Genomic DNA, 12,553 nt, shown 5'->3' on the forward strand with positions numbered 1-12,553 from the left:
TCAATACTGGAAAAAGTTGTCAACGAGTCGCGGGAAGACTGGGCACAGAGGCTAGATGAAGTGCTTTGGGCCTACAGGACTGCCTACAAGACCCCCATAGGTATGCCTTCATACTCTTTAGTATTTGGAAAAGCTTGTCACTTACCCCTAGAGTTGAAGCACAAAGCTTTCTGGGCAGTAAAGAAGCTAAATTTAAACTTGGAAGCCGTGGGCGATCAACGCAAACTTCAGCTCAATGAACTTGAGTAGTGGCGGTTGAACGCATACGAGAACAACAAGCTCTACAAGGAGAAGACCAAACGTTAGCACGACCAACGCATTAGTAAGAAAGAGTTTGTTATTGGCCAAAAAGTTTTATTATTCAATTCACGATTGCGTTTGTTCCCAGGAAAATTAAAGTCAAGGTGGTCAAGACCATTCATTATCAAAACAATCTTTCCCCACGGAGCAGTAGAATTAACGCGGGAGGATGGCACAAATGCGTTCAAAGTAAATGGGCAAAGAGTGAAGCCTTACTTTGAAGATGGCATAGAACGTCAAAAGTCATCTCTCGTACTACGCGAAGTCAACTGAGGCTCGCGTTGAAGCATCCCTGCGTTCGCATCGACACATATTCCAGGGACGCTTCCTCTTTCCTTATTCTTTTTGCATTATGTATTTTATCAATGCGTTTGAGTTTACTTTGTTTGTTTGTCTCCATTTTAAGATTGATTGTTCATTGTTATTGCCTTCATAGTTAAAGATTTACTTGTTTTAAATAAGAAAAAAAAAGTTGTGTATAATCGGGATGAGTATGAACGGACGCGTTAGACTTAAGTCTAACGTATGGCCTAAGTTGAAAGGACGCGTCTCGAAAATGCAAAACATTAGAGTGCTTGGAAACCCAAGACACGTCCCTTTGGCTTCGCAGTAAATGTGGACATCAGGTGCCTCCTGATGTCACCTCTCTCTCTCCCCAGCCTATAAAAGTTGAAACCCTTCATTTTCTTCTTCTTCCATTGCCTTCAAGCCTTCTGCGAAAGAAAAGGAAAAAAAAAACCTAGCGCCTCACTCTTCGATAAGGATGTCTTCAGCGTCTGATAGCCAGAATCAATTAATGAGCTTTGGAGACGTTTCGCCGGTAAGCTCTTTCTCTTCCTTGTCTGTTTCAACATCGCCTCCCCCAAGCCCTCGACAGACCTCAAAAACCACCGTCCTTACTAAATCTCTGCATGGCGGGCCATCTTCCACCTCCCAGTGACCATCTCGGTCGAAACCCACCAAACCCACCACAAACCTCTCTTCTAAGACCACCCAACAGCCCAAAACCCCTTCTAAACCAAGGCAGCATCCTTCGTCAGCCGTGCGTCCACCTTCTCCACTCCCAGCCGTGCGACGCATGACCCCATCCTAGTCTACCTCCATAACGCACCATCGTCAGCCGTGCGTCCACCTTCTCCACTGTCCATACAACCCTTGCCCACCATCTACCCAGTTGAAGCACACGCGTCCAGCCAATCGCCGTGTTCACTCATCATCATCTCATCCTCTAGGTCGCCGCATACCCCATCTGGCACCCCACCATTCACTTCACCAAGGCCCAGCTCCGACAGTCCTGCGTCAGAGCGAAACCTCGAAGAACTAACAGAATTGGCTCGAAGGGACGAGCAAGAAATGTTTGGAGGAATCTTGGCAAGTCTGAATTAAGGCCAAGAAGAAGAGCAAGTGATGTGTTCTGACCCAACCAACACATCATTTGAAAGGGATGAAGCGGAGCGCTATGCAATGATGCTTGAAGCGGAGTTAAAAGAAGAAGATGAAGAAAATGAAGAAAGGGGAGTTGGCCCAGACACGTCGCAATCTAGACCAAACTAACGCGAATGAAGGGCCCTCAAAAGCAAAGAGAGTGACGAGAAAGAGAAAATTAATCTTGGAGGAAGAAGATGAGCAGTCCGCATCCGGTTCTGATGATGCAACGCATGAGAGCTGCTCAAGGCACAACGCGTTAGAGAAGGAATTGGAACATTATCAGCCCACAAGGCAAGGTGAAGGAAGTCAGCTCTCCAAAGGGAATTGGAAAACAAATTAAGAGAGCTAGCGCGGGAAGCCAAGGGACATGCAGCGGACAAGCGCAAGGTAACCGACGCGTTACCTAAAAAGACCACAGGAAGGAAGCGCCAGCTTAGTGATATTCTTGCAGAAAAGGGCTTCTTTCCTGAACTCCACCCATTGCCAGCATACATAACTGAAACCATTGAAGCAATGGGTTGGGGTCAGCTATGCGTTGGGCACACAAGAATTTGGCCCAACCTTGTTCGCCAGTTTTATAGCAGTGAGTTCGACATGGAGAAAAGTACAGCATTTGTTGATGGGGTATTGGTGCGCTTCTCATTCGATAAGACCAATGAAGTGTTCAACATCAGGAGTATTCCGGACACAGAATTCAACCACATCTTAGAACAACTAACTCCGAGCCAAGTTGAAGATGCGATAAGAGTGGTAGCCAAGCCTAGAAGCAAATGGCAAACGTCAAGAAATGGAGCAATGATGTTAGCTTCCAGGAGCCTGACGCCAGACACGAATTTATGGTATTATCTGATTAAGAGAAGCATCATACCTGCAATGCATGATGAGACATTGTCAAAAGAACGCGTCTCGACTACCTACTGTATCATGCAGTGCATCCCTTTAGATGTTGGAAGAATAATAAAGGATCAGATCAAAGCCATCAAGACCAAACCACGAGGACAACTTTATTTTCCATGGCTAATCTGTGCACTGTGTGAACGCGGGGGAATCCCTCTGGGGGATAACTATAAGGAGATCGACGGTCTGATGGACATCAACTTAATCAGCCGTTTGTTTCGCAGTTCGCCGCATCAGCCTGCCTTACCGCACAAAGAAGTGGTAGCGAGACCTTGATCATCCAAACGCGCCCCCAAAAAAGACACAGCCGGATAATTGAACACAGCGATGAAGCTTCAGAGAATGAAGATTATGAAGCAGAGTTTGCACTTACGGATGAAGAAGTGTAACCAAACCTAAACCTCACTCTCCAAAACTCACCAGTGGCCCCGCGAGAAGTGAGTCTTGATCTAATGCACGAAGAGCCTACTGATGTAGATCAAGACATCTCTAGTCCCCTTCCTTCGCCATCACTAATTCCAATTCCCACTTTTGTTCCTCCTTCAACCATTTTTGAACCAACTGGGTTAGGGTCGAGTAACGCAGTAAATTTTGAAGACCCAGTTGAAAGAAGTCAAGAGCCAGCACCACCTCAACGCAACACTGACGTTGAAGAGTTGAAAAAATTCATCAGTGACCAACTCAAACCATTGGCCGCGTCCATTGAAGGTCTTCAACAACAAAACAGGGTTCTAAGGGATTACTTAAGGCAGAAAACAAGAAAAATGCAAGACCAATTTGTTTATACAATGCAGTACATTAATCAAGTCTTGGTCGGAATGTTTCCCTTGCCTTCACCACCTGCTCATCTTAGAAACCCTTTGCGCTTTATGGATGAAGACCCTATAGAAGAACGTAGGGATGACGCGTCAGTGATGCTTGAATTTTATTAAGTGGAATTATGGATGATATGCATTGATAGATTGCGTTGTGCACTCAAGTTTCCCCAGCGGAATTCAAGTGTAAATTCTCTTGAGTTTCCTGGTAAGTCCAAGGTCACACAGGGACTTGTGAAAATAGTTATGTTGGTAATATTTATGAAAACTTTGTGGTAACCAAGTAAATAATAAGTCTTGGGTGTGTTGTTGCGTTGATAAAAAGAAGTAAATAAAGCGATGGATTTGAGAAAGATAGTTATATTGATAGATGCAATGAGTATGCGATGAACGGGTTGAGAAGGTCTTTTAGCTAGCGTTACTCGAGAATGCGTCAAACCTTGCGATCATGTTACAACCATGTACAGCAAGTCATTTCCCAATGTAAATGCGATGCTCTAAGTCTAGGACGTATGTGTTGAATGCAAAGTGTCCATAGAGCTTATCCCTGAGTCTGTACTCTTGTCCTATGTGTTGATGCAAAATGCATGAAAGCAAGGTAACCGCATACAATCATACATTATTACTAAGATGCATGCGATGCGTTAATAACAAATAGTGCTCATTCCTAAGCACCTATCTCCCGTTTATGCGTTCTAATCTGGCTTCCAAACCTAGATTCTGACTTGACCTTCCCAAGTCTAGATCCTGTCTTTAGACTACCCTCCCGAGTATCTCTAATAGACGAATGAAGCATACATAACATGATAATCGCGAGGATGAAGATTCCCTCATTATGCTAGCTAACTACTTTTCAACCCATTCAACTAATTTAGCTACTCATGCTTAAATAACAGAGAGTGAACAAGGCTTTTTACACTGAGTTGAATACAAAAGGACAATGGAAACTAAAGGTAGAGAGCCTGGTAGCAATTCCTTTCTGACCAAGGCTTTTTACACTGAATCTCTATTCTGATCTACAAATGTTCTCGCTTCCGTAGGCGTCGACCCTCTCTCTATCTTGGAGCTTTCGGTGCCTTCCCAAGCTTGCCGGAACGATCTATCGGTACATCTTCTTCCTCGCGTCCGCCTTAAAATTGAAGAAAACTATGGACAGAGGCGTGAACTTATAAAGGGATGAAGTAATTGACTGCTTAACCCCTTCTCTGAAGAATGCACTTGGTATTTATAAGATATCAAAGGTGAAAGGTGGCTTCTCTCTCCCAGTTCTACAGATGGGACAGCTTTAATTCCCGACTGACACGCTGAATAATTGTCACCGATAAAGCTGGATGTATTTTGTGGCCGTTATCGGTTGTCAACTTAATTTGGATCCGACTGCTGTCAGCTTTCTGTCCCATCGATCTTAATTATCCTTTCACCCAGATGCGCTCACCATGTTGCGTTGACCAAGTTGCAGTGATTCTTCTTGGGCGAATGTTTGCAAGAACGATCAACGCAAAGTCTTGTGGTGAAGTTGCGGTCGACCAATGTGTTCCTATGATCGCAATCTCTGCATTGCATTAATGCATATTCTACACAAAAATATAAAGATCAACTGCTCTAATGCGTTAGACGCATGCGACCGCAATATTATAGAATTTATACTTAATGAACGCAATTTAACACATTCTATCAACGCAATCAAACATTGTTTAAGAATTCAGCACTATGATAACGTGCATTTCTGCCCGTTATCAGCAAGCACAATAAAATTTTGGGGTGTTGGTTATTGTGTATTTTGATTTATTTGATGATCTTTTGTATTTGTTTGCCTTATTTGTTTATTTCATGTTATCCTATGAAAATGAATGAAAAAATTTCTATCATTTTTTTCCTTGAGTTTGACCTTAGTAGACTTTTTTTGTTCTTTAGCTATTTTCTAGTCTTGTTCTTTGCCTTACCTCAATGATATCAACAATATGAAACCTATAAGTATAGGGTAGGCGTTACGAAAATCAACAAAGCCTGAACTTCTCTAAAAGACTACATGTTTTCTTTCTAACGCATGCAAGCTCTAATTAAAACTTCTTTCGGAACTCTCAAAGCCTTTTCGAAATTTTGTTTCTCTCTTAGCAATGAGGATTTAGCTCATTTCCAAATTTGGGGATGAATCTGAGTTAAGACGCATTAATCGAGTACATCAAAAAAGAAAGGGAACAAAATAGAAAAATGTTAAACGCAACTCCTCTGTCATTACTCTAAAAGAAAAAAACTTCAAAGTGGTATGAGTTATGAAATGGGAACAGGCACTTTGTTGTAGTTGGATGCTCACATGACACCCGTGGGGGCAAGCCAAAATGAAGTTAAGTCTCCTAGACCAATGCGTCCCATAAAACTCCTCTATCTAGTTTAAAGAATTTGTATCATGAAACGCATAAATGTAGATATGAGTTTAGTTGTGAAGGGTTCTCACCCGTAGTTGGATGCTCGCATGACACCCGTGGAGGCAAGCCAAAATGAAAGAGGGATACCTGGAACACCGCATGGGTAATTAAAAATTCATATTTTTTTTCTTTTTATCTGGCATCTATTTTAAAAAAGAATCTAACGCATTGCTGGTTTAGAAAAAATGGGAATATTTTGATAAACGAAAGGAGTTGTTGATGAAAGGCTTACTACACCTGAAACTAAACATTATTCCTTTTAGAAAAGAGTCAATCTGCGTTACATTTTCCAAACTCTTGTCTCAAGCATATAATTGAATATGATGAGAGGCGAACTCTGCACACTAAAGACAAAGGATGCAACAAAGAATTATTTAAGGAATGCTTGAGGACAAGCATTGTTCAAATTTGGGGGTGGTGATAACTTGTAGAAATACAAGTTATTTTGGCTTTTAAGTTGGAACAACTAAGGTTTTTAATGATAAATTCTCCTCATTTTTAGAAGAAATGCATGGAATTACTCAAACATTAGCAAACTCATGCAAAAGAATGTTTATTACTAAAATACTGCGACACTAACGCATTATATTACAAGATTTCAACAAGAGGCTAACGCATGATTAAGAAGTGTCGCAGGCAAAGTTCTAATGCATGGGCCATGTGTCGGAGGGATTCAACTCAAGGAAAATTCATTGATTCAGGCTGTTTGTGTCAAATCACCACTTGCAAGCATGGGCACCTACAGCAGGCGGCGTCTGAAAAGCTTCTGAGTGTCAGGCAGCTGACCAGGGCATGGACTTTAATGCTGCCCATCACCAAGCTGGAGATGACCAACACCTATAAATAGATGAAATCCCTCCAAAGTTCGAAGTTCAGAAAATTTCAAGTTCTCACTCTCAATATTAGCTTAGACGTAGTTTTAGATCTTTAGAGTTGTGCTGTGGTGCCAAGAAGAGCAGAAGGGAAGAGAACCGCCGCCACCACCGATCAAGGAGCGGAGGAAGCCGAGCTTAAGAGAGACACTTCGTCCAATTCTTATACAAGTGATTGTACACAACTAGAATTGAACCAAAGAGATACAAGAGATTGTGCTCTACGGCTTGACTCCGTTCCTTTCATCTCATTTATTGCTTTCATTCTTTCTTCTGATTAAGTATTGCTTTTGTAAAGACAATCTACTTCTTTATAAATTCATATATTTGATCTATCACACTTTGCCATTGTTTATTTCTTGTTTATATTAGATGCATCTATACTTCATACAAAATTCCATCTCAAACACTTAAGCCAACTTGATCAATTGGTAAAAGCATCCGTAGCTTAGACTATTCAAGAGAATAAGTAAGCCAACATCGAGTTAGAACGCATAGTACATTTAGAGATAAACTTACTAGTGCTTTACTGCATCCTAGAGATAGGTTTTGTATGTTATTCACATTGAGAAGTGTCAAATAAGAGTCTAACGCATAAACAAAGATAAGCAAGCCATCTCATTCACATCTCATTCACATCACATTCTAGTTCGTGTACACTCAACTTAGAACGACGCATACCACTTGCATCAAAATCCATTTCCACATGACCCATCATTCTCCACTCAACTCTTTTGTGTCTTCTTGCACACATAAGCACCTTAGTGTAAATAACACATTTTCTCCATACATTTAGGATATCCCTACAACAGTTACAACGCAAGGTCTACGTTAGCTTAATCTGAATCCCTGAGTTCAACCCTGGACTTACCAGGAACCTAAATTGGATTTATACTTGGGTCTGATTTAGGAAAACTTGAACGTCAATAGAAGGAGTGTCGTGCGCTCTGTTTCACATCTACAACGCACCAACGCGTTACGAATACATAAACGCATCAAAGCATCAAACACATCATTCATACTTAGAACTTATTTTTTCAATTTATTTTATACAATACACTTCTAGCTCGAATCACGATAGCAACGAACAGTTATCACTTAAGGTATGATCCACTTGTATATCTCATATACATGCTTAAGTTTACATACAATAACCATGGAGCTTTGTTTATTGGATATGGGTAAATGCCAGACAAAATAACTGTTATTTTATTTATAACAATGTGTATATATTACAAACTACGAGACTCCAGGAGAATTAGGACACCAATCCCAACACTTTGTTCAGGACCAGGAATCAATACTTAAGGGAACAATCTATCTTCTAATCCTAAAATGGGTATGAGTAAATTCTATCTTGTAGGACTATGTCCCCAACTGTCTATCTAGTCTTATCTCCGAAATGGGAGGCTTGTTGAGCAGTGCTATTGGACTACTCTCACCTATGTAAGTCAAAGGATAATCTCTAATAAACAGAAGTTTATAGTTAGCTTAAGATTAAGATCGAGTTACCCTAGGTCATCGAATTGAAATAGTCAGTTTTAACAATAAACGGTCGTTATAAAGAAAAGGTGACTATTTCGTGGTTCGATTTTATGCAAAACACTTTTGTATAGGATGCCTCTACCTTCATGTCTCCACATGAACGATTTCAAGATCACATCGTTTGTATTATTATATAAAGTAGGTCGCATCCATAGTGTCCCCAGGATGAGGTACCCAATCTCATCCATATACTTATAGACCCTTTTGGCTATAAACTATAACTTGATCCTCTTTTATGTCTCTATATAAAATTATAGTATTTATACTATAGCCATGAATTCATTTATTGGATTTTTATTACATAATGCAATTTCAATAACACTTTTATTAAATAAATGTTTCAATAATACTTTTATTGATAAATAGAATATGTTTCCATGATTTACGAACGATGAGTTTTAGGACATTCCCAACAGCACCAAAGGCTTCCACATTACAACAAAACTGGGATTTCAAAAAATTATCAGATTTAAAATTTTTGATAATTATTTTTAATCATTGTATCGTCTATGAAGGTATAAGCATCAATGACAATTTTTTAAAAATGTCATAATTGGTCTGCTAATGAACAATAAATAATTGTCAACAATAAATAATTATTGACAATCATAAACTGCATTGTCAAGTATACTATAACAGGTTATTATTCTCATAAGTTGACTCAAAATTGAGTATTTGCTATAACGTTATGGGTATTGACAACAATTATAAAATGTCAAAAAATAATACATAGTAATATTTTTTTTTTCTTGTCCATAATATAGAAACCATGACACTTTATTGTCAAGAATATTTGAACCATGACAAAGACTTTATGTCAACAAATGTTCTATCACGATATATTTTTATTATCACATTATCTCATATTTGTGACACTTTATATTGTCAATATATTACATGTCTTAATAGTTTGTTATTTCTTTGAATCTTGTCATTACACATGATTTTCACCATAAATTAATCCTATTTTTACACAAAACTGGTACAAACATAAGTACAAAGTTTCATATATAACAATATAGTCAATAACATTTTTACAAAGAAGCTAAATACAAGGAATCTATTGAATGTCCCTAAAGGGATAAATACAAGCAAATTAGTAACTAACCTTGGCAATTTTTTTTTACAAAGAAACTAAATACAACAAGGTATTGATTTGTCCCTAACCAAATGTTAAACACTTGTATAGTGGTTTCACCACTTCAATAGGTTCATGCAAGACCTAGTAAAAATACAAAATTCATTTTAGAGTTCAATCCAATGCGTAAATGTCATTGCTAATCACAACATTTATATAAATCTAAGCATCCTTCTCATATAGAACAAAAGTTAAAAACTCACTCAATAATGGCATATATTGACACCTAAGAACAATTCATTCCTTCGTTCAACATAATAGCCCAACTAACAATTAGGTATTAGAGTGTAGATCACAATAAATCTACTTAGCTTTTTCACAACCTCCCTCCCGGTCACATAACACAAAAAATATCTTAGTGGTCCTTTCAATTTAGAACAAAATAAAAAAAATTATCAACCTATCTCCACACAGTAAAAATTGTTTCTGACATGAAACATAACTATAAACAATGACTTGAAAAAGAATTAAATTATCATTAGCATAACGATAAATAAAAAAAAATACACACACTTCCAACAAACTATCACGCATGACTAATATGGGCAACAAACATTTGAAAGAGATTCACATTGTTAGCCAAAGAGCTTAAAAATTTAACCATAAGCATGCTTAGTGTTGAAATAAGCAAAAATAAAAAATAAAAAATAAAAAAAAATCTATAAATCAACAAAAATGATATAAGAGAACATACCTTGAAGTTCTTCAAGCCCTAAGAAAAAAAACATAAAGATGTCTAATCAAGAAACAAGAAAGGTAGTCTTCTAATGTTATAAAAAACAGATAGCAAGAGAGATTGAAATGTCAAATAGAACCTTAAAGATAAGGTATTATGGATTACACAACAGCCATCAAAGGGAACTTACTGCCTTTGTTTTAAATGTCTGAGTCTTCTTCCCATGAAACAGATGGATTACACAAGTGGCCACTTAGTAAGTTTGAACGATATACCTTGATGGTGGTTCTCATTGAAAAAATTATAGTGGAGATCAGAGAAAAGAATATGCTAAGTGGTCAACGAAGCTGAAAACTGATCACATAGAAATAGAAGAGATAAATATGGTCCATTTCACTGAGATCATGGTCACTCAACACGCTTCGACTTGAAGGTACTTCATGTTGGGGTTGATGCCCTAAAGTCTCGTATCCTGTAGTTTGTAAACAGTATATATGAACACATGTGATTGTTAATATATGATATTTACTTCACATCTTGTTGTTTTGCTCATTTACGTATTTGATTTGCTTTACCACAAACTAATAAACATAAAATCCCTGGTTTTCTGTATGTGACTCAAACCTGTATATGGTGACATACAAGTGGATCATGTCTTGAGTGATAACCAAAATGGTCTGTAGTATATGGATATAGGAGGGAAACCTTATCCTGGTAATGTTACGGACGTGGCCCGCTTTGTGGAATGGTCACAAGTGTTGTGACTTGCCACAGATGATCTGATCCTGATCATTCGTGTTGGGGACATGCAAGCGAGAGCATCCTATACAAAGAGTTTGTATAAGACCTGACCACGAAGTGCTAATATCTCGTTATATAACACCGTTCAAGACAGAGATTTCACTTCACTAGGATGACCATAGGTAACATGACCTCAATCCTAAGTGAGTTGAGAACTCCTGCCATTGAAGGCGGTTCTTTGATTTGTATGGGTACGAGTGGCCATGTCGCCGATTCAAACCTACCATTTTGGGAACATGTCTGATTTGGGAGCTGGGAACTCAACTACACAAGATGGAATTCACTCATTCCCTGAGGCAGGGGTAAGTAGATAGATGGCTCCCTTAAGGGCTGATTCCGGAGCTTGAACGATGTGGCGCCACATACCTTCTCTTGGCCCGAGAGGTGTTCACACATAGTTGGACTATGTTGTATTTTTCACTAAAGGAATCAGTGGTACTTAAGGAGTGAGATGTAACTATAGGGGCAAAATGGTAAATTGGTCTAGCTATACTTACGAGCATCTGTGAAGGGTCATCGTACTCATGATTGGTTATATCCAATGGACACAGAAATATATCTGTGGTAAGAAGAGTTCAACTGTTGGTCTTTAGTGGAATTACTGACAGTTAACGGATGGTGAATCTCGTGGCTAAAGAGTTTAGTCAGCCATTCACGTACCGTTAGAACTTCGAGCCACAGGTTCATTAGGTCACCTGGGTAGCTTGGATAACGTCGAGAACCAATGTTTGGGTTAATTTGAAATGTTCAAATTGACAAGAGGAAGTTCAATTATATATGATATAATTAGACTGGTTAATTATATATGATATAATTGGCTAAATAAATGAGATACATTATTTTAGAGAAAATTAGATATAAATATGATTTATATCAAGTAAAGAAAAAATACTATAGTAGATATATGATATCAAACTATAGGATATATTATATTTATTAAATAAATTAATTGATTAATTATTTAATAATTAACCAATTAATTCACGTATGAACTTGGGTAACATGGAGCCGCAAAGGTTAAGGTAACTGGCGGGGTTGAAGTATGAAAATGGTTTTCATTTTGATTTTTCATTCGTGCTATTCGATATCTCGCGTCCCAAAAGAAACCGTGAAAGATTGATCGTCGAGAGCCTATACGATAGATTCTCTTTCGTCTAAACAATCGTCTAGTTCACGCGTTCCCTAAACGATCGTATACCACTCCTAAACAATCGTCCAGTTTTTCCTAAACAATCGTATAGTTTTTTCTAAACCTCGCGCCTAAACGATCGCACATTGTTGCCTAGACGATCAGATAGCTTCTCTAAACAACCGTATAGTGTTCCAGTTTAGCTAAACGATCATATACCTTTTCCTAAATGATAGTTCAGCAAATCCTACACAATCGTGTAGCTTCTCTATACGATAAGCGTCCCCGTTATACGATAGCAGAGTTATTCTCATATGCGCTTATCGTCTACACAGTACCCTTTCCTCCGTCCTCTACCAAACTCACCAGAGCCCACACTTTGGGTTTTTGACACCGAGGATACCTGGGTTTCCCTGGTGGTGGTGTTGTCCCCAAATCCTTGTTTGTTTACGTTCGGATCATGCAGTAACAGTCGAGAGACTCACTGGGTGTTGGTAGATCGGTAGAGTTTTCCTTTGTTGTGGGT

Source organism: Benincasa hispida, chromosome 5, assembly GCF_027475165.1.
Source record: "Benincasa hispida cultivar pf3 chromosome 5, pf3_genome.v1.1, whole genome shotgun sequence".
Lineage (NCBI taxonomy): Eukaryota > Viridiplantae > Streptophyta > Magnoliopsida > Cucurbitales > Cucurbitaceae > Benincasa > Benincasa hispida.